Source organism: Lathyrus oleraceus, chromosome 7 (genome assembly GCF_024323335.1).
Source record: "Lathyrus oleraceus cultivar Zhongwan6 chromosome 7, CAAS_Psat_ZW6_1.0, whole genome shotgun sequence".
In the NCBI taxonomy this organism is placed as follows: domain Eukaryota; kingdom Viridiplantae; phylum Streptophyta; class Magnoliopsida; order Fabales; family Fabaceae; genus Lathyrus; species Lathyrus oleraceus.
The window spans coordinates 396,560,906-396,566,905 of NC_066585.1; positions in this window are offsets into that span (position 1 = coordinate 396,560,906).

Below are 6,000 nucleotides of genomic sequence, written 5' to 3' on the forward strand. Positions count from 1 at the left end.
TGTACTTCCTCTTTGATCTTCACAACCTTATCGGGATACGTTCTTCTCAATTTCTGCTTGACTGGCGGGCATTCTGGCTTCAACGACAATCTATGCTCTACAATCTCAGAATCCAAACCAGGCATGTCTTGATAGGACCAACAAACACATCTGAATACTCTCGAAGAAGATCAATCAACCCTTTCTTGACATTTGGACACAGGCGAGACCCAATCATGACTTCCTTCACATCATCCTCAGAACCCAAGTGGACTAGCTCAATCTGCTCTTCGAACGGCTGAATGATCTTCTCATCTTGCTCAAGAATACGCGATAATTCATGACTCACTTCTACATCACTTTCCTCCTCGGCCTCAAACATAGGGAATTCAAAATTTGGAGAAGGAGAAGGATCATTGTATTCAATGGGGTTAGGAACCAACCTGCATAATGATTTGATATTTTGATTTTAGAGAAGTGAATTTGTGACCAGATATTATGCAGATGGACAATTATATTGTTTATTTATGTTTTTTGCGATTACCATTTCCAGAATAAAGCAAAAAGTAAAAACAAAACATCATAGATGTGGATGAATAGAATTAATTTTATTAATGATCAATTTGGAAATGCCCAAAAAATGTTCACTTCTCCCTGAACCATAAGAGAAGGATTTTAAAAACATATAAAAGAAATTACTTAGATCGATGCAAAATAACAGGAATATCAACAACGGTCCAATTGCCGCAAGCCTTTCCATGCGTCACAAAATTGGTGCAGTCTTCCTCTTCGTCATCTTCTAACACATTAGCTAAGTGTTGGTCATTGCCATGAATGAACCCTCCGCTACAGAAGCTAAGTTGCATATCCTCAGTCCTTGTAGTTGATGAACCTTTCTGGAACCCCAAACCGGTTATGCCTTTGTTGTCGAAGAGCTCTACCATGCGCCCCCACTGATCAACATTGCCTTCTTCCACAATCTTCTTAGCATCTTTCAATGAGGACATAGGTTCCCCAACTCTCTTTTCAGCAGCAATAAATAAGGCTTGGAACGGAGTTCTAACCTCATCCTCAACCTCAACATAAGAGAAAGATGACAAATGGCTAACCAACAACGTCTTCTCTCCACCAACAATCACAAGCTTTCCATTCTTCACAAATTTGAGCTTCTGGTGCAAAGTTAAAGTAACAGCTCCTGCCTCATGGATCCATGGCCTTACCAATAAGAAACTGTAGGCCGGGTGGATATCCATTACTTGAAAAGTAATCTGAAAATCACTCGGACCTATCTTAACTAGAAGGTCCACTTCACCAATAACCGTCTTGCGCGAACCATCAAAAGCTTTGATAATTACACTGCTATACCTCATAGGCGCTCCTTGGTATGATAGCTTTGACAGAGTTGACTTCGGAATCACATTCAGTGACAACCCAGTGTCAACAAGCACATTTGACAAAGCATCCTCTTTGCAATTCAAAGAAATGTGCAAAGCCAGATTATGATTTCTTCCCTCCTCAGGGAGTTCTTCATCACAAAAGCTAAGATTATTGCAAGAAGTGATGTTAGCCATGATATGATCGAATTGATCAACTGTAACATCATGTTCTACAAAAGCTTGTTCCAGAACTCTCTGCAGTGCTTCTCTGTGCGCTTCAGAATTCATAAGCAGAGACAACACTGAGATTTTTGAGGGGGTTTGGAGTAGTTTCTCCACCATATTGAACTCACTTCTTTTATTCAATCGAAGTACCTCATCATCATCATTGGCCCTCACATCGCTGGATTCACCAGACTTACCCTTTGAAGCACCAACTGGATCTATAATAGGCACTTCAACCTTCTTTCCAACAACTGATTCCTCCTTACCTCTTGGGAACACCGGCCCAAACACACGACCACTGTGGGTTACCTTGGTAACATCAGCAATGCTCACCAAAGAGCTAGTCGTAGGCCACGGGACCTCTTGACCACCTTCTATCATTGTAGCATTATACTGATACGGTATAGCTTTATCAGATGAATACGAGACTGGACCCGCTAACCGTATTACCAACGGTGATACTGATCTATTGCTGACACTGTTACTGTTGTTGCTGTCGTACTAAATTACCAATCTCTCTGGCTGCTTGAAAATGGGCACTATGGCATTCACATCGTAATCTACATGATGGGATTGAACAATCTGAATCATGCCTTCATCCATCAGTCGTTGGATGTCCCTTTTCACAACTTCACAACCCCTCTGGTTAACACTGCAAACAACACAACCATCATGGTCATGCTCACAATCACTTACCAAACAAACATCCTTATGCATCTGCACCAAGGATCTTCGGATAAAACGCACATCGAAAACTTTAAACTCTCCAGGACAACCATCCACCATATTCACAGAAGAGTTCCCATGAGCGGGCAATGGATTTTCTTTCACATTCAGCGCACGGTCCTCGAAGGACACCATTCCACTCTTCATTAGCTTCTGAACCTCGTACTTGAGCGGATAATAGTTCTCGATATCATGTCTGGGTGCTCCTTGATGAAAAGCACAATGGAGCTCAGGCTTGTACCACCATGGAAGTGGTTCTGGAATCTGTGGCGGGTTTCTTGGTGGAATCAGGTTCTTGAGAACCAAAGACGGGTATAATTCTGCATAAGACATAGGAATCGGGTCGAAAGAGCCCTTTTTCCTCTCAATGTTTTGATGATGATGATTGTTGTTGGTATTGTTGTTGTTCTAGGTGTTTGCTCATTGTTGCGGTTGTTGTTGTTGACATTGTGGTTGTTGAACTGGTGTTGATTGTTGATTAGAAAATACCGGGATAACGGAAGATACTTGATGATGATGTTGACGGGATGATTGATTCCTTCTGATCTGAGGCCTCCTCTGCCTCCCATTGCTTATTGCATTCGCTTCATTGTCCTTTTTCTTGCTGAAACTGTTGCCATATCTCTTGCTTGTCAATGCCTCATCCTTCGACAGACGTCCCTCTCGGACTCCTTCCTCAAGCCTCATCCCCATGTTTACCATTTTGGTAAAATCAGTGGGGGAACTAGCAATCATTCGTTCATAATAAAATGAACTCAGGGTTTTCAGAAAGATCTTTGTCATCTATTTTTCCTCCAAATGAGGAGTGATCTGGGCAGTCAATTCCCTCCATCTCTGCGCATACTCTTTAAATGTCTCCTTATCTTTCTGAGACATAGACCTTAGCTGGTCTCTGTCAGGCGTCATGTCCACGTTGTACTTATATTGCTTGACAAAAGCCTCTCCCAGGTCATTGAAAGTACGAATGTTGGCACTGTCCAATCCCATATACCAACGGAGTGCAATACAGGTCAGACTATCCTTGAAATAATGAATCAACAGTTGATCATTATCGGTCTGAGTAGACATCTTGCGAGCATACATCACCAGATGACTGAGCGGACAAGTGTTCCCTTTATACTTTTCAAAGTCATGCACTTTGAACTTCACCGGGATCTTGACGTTAGGCACTAAACACAACTCAGCAACACTCTTTCCAAACAAGTCCTTACCCCTTAGCATCTTCAATTCCTTGCGCAGCTCAAGAAACTGATCCTTCATTTCATCCATTTTCTCGTAGACATCTGGTCCCTCAGACGGCTCAGAATGATAAGTGGTGTCCTCTACACGAGGTAAGGTATGCACAACGGGACGTGACATAGACATGACCGAGCTAGATGCCGACATGGAAGCAAAAGTAGGCACAAAACCTTCAGGCATGAAGTTGGACGGCATTCCCCACGGGAATCCGGCATGCATAGTGGGTGCAAAATGAGCGGTAGCAGCAGGCATGGTAGAGGTATCCACCTATGAAATAACCGTCCTTGCAGGAGGAGTTGCAGGTGTTGGAGAAGCTTGGCTCTGAGAGGCAAGAACTGACTCCATCATGGAAGTCAGGCGGGCGATCTCGTCCTTCAGCTCCTTGTTCTCTTGCTCTAGATGCTCCATAATTTTGAATTGATTGGCGCAGGTGTTGTACCGATGAGTCATCTTGGCTAAAGCACAGAAGAAACACCAATGAGACATCTGGCGAAAGAGAAACCTGCTTATGCAAATGATGCATGAAATGTAATGCTTGATTATTTTGTTTTCAAGGAACTTACTATATCTTTCACAAATATATATATCAACAATTGCAATAATTTTTATATGACCAAAAAATCACTTTTCATTTATATAATTGGAAGGATTACACTGAGTACAATTTCAGAAACAAAATGGAAAATACAAGAGAAAAGGAGACTAGTCATCCTAAGGATCCCTAGCAACAATGTTAGAAGACCTAGATGAAGGTGCATACTTCCTTTGTATGCGACGAATCTCGGTCTCAAAGGAAGCTTTCATCTGATTCTTCTCGAGGACAAGCTGATCAACAATCTTCTTCCAAGCAACGGAAGGCTGAGGCATGCTAGAAGATGAAACCTCTGGCCCTCTCTGTCTCTTTGTCACTCAGTCTTCAAGTAGCTCAATAAGTGCATTTTTGTCCTTAGACTCCAACTACAACTCTTCATGCTTCTTGCTCAAAGCACGGAAACACTCTTCCCACATATCCTTCTTTTGCTTCATCTTGACGAGTGCATCTTCCAACTCCTCTACATCTTGGTTAGGGAGAGTTAATGACTCAACCACAACCATAGACATAGGTCCTTCACAAGGATAAGGCATCTTCAACTCCAAAGCTCTCTTCCTCCCCCAAAGAGTGTAAGCTTCTAAAGCTACACAATTATGCGTACGAAGCTCAAATCTTTATTTCCTATGCACATTATGCCAAGCATGCACAATCTTCTGCTTCAAATGTTGGGGATCTTTACCCTTTTGATAGAAAAGACCTTCTAATAAAGTGTTATTAGGTTTGTCTCTCAAGGGTAACCTAAGGTGACGATGAGTCAAAGCAGGGTTATAGTTAATTCCTCCTTGTGTACCAATGAGAGGCACATTAGAGAATTCACCACAACTATCAATAATCTCCAAACTGCTCAAAGACGGATCATACCAAACTATATCATCATTAGTGAGAGACATAAATCTCTTAGACCACCTTAGACATTGTTTGTTCTCCTCAAAAGCAGGTGTATGAGGCAAGTGCAAAATAAACCACTTGTACAGAAGAGGAATACAACAGACAATAGTTCCACCACCCTTAGAAATCCTTAGATGCAAAGAGAAATACATATCACCCAACAAAATAGGCACATGATTCCCAATCAAGAAAAGTCTAATGGAGTTAACATCAACAAAACCGTCAATGTTAGGGAACAAAGCTAGTCCATAAATGAGCAATACAAGGATAGCTTCAAAAGCGTCCACACTACCAGCTTGAGCAAAAGCAGTAGCTTCCTTGATGAGGAAATTAGATGGCAACCCAAACAATCCTCCTTTCTTCACCCAATGAGCCTTTATCTCAGACTTCTTCATGTGAAGAGCTTCAACAATAATACTAGATCGGGAATCTCTTCCAATCCACTAAAAGGCACTCTACCTGAAACAGGTATCCCCAAAAGATGAGAATACTCCTCCAATGTAGGCACAAGCTGATAATCGGGGAAAGTGAAACAACGGTAGAGAGGATCATAGAACTGCACCAATACACTCAAGAGGCCCTCAACCACATCAGCAGACAAGATAGACAGATGTTTCCCATGACGTTGTTTGAAGTCCAAGGGATCTAATACAAAAGATGCTAGCTTCCTTAACTCTTTCAAGTCGGGACATCTGAAACTGTACTTCTTAGTGTTCCTTCGTCCACAATCCATGGTCTGAAAATATTTGCAAATAACACCTCAGTTCCTTAAAATTTCCGTGTGATGAATGTTATGATGTGCATGAATGCATGAATAAAACAATCACAAATAAGGGATCACAGACAAGGCAAACAAAGGTCAAGGGATGAATCAAGTCATTGTCAAGATCAATCATCCATTTTGGTGGATTATGGTTTGCACCTTATCAACACCCAAGTACCATTGATATTGATAAGACTTGATTGGATCAACCA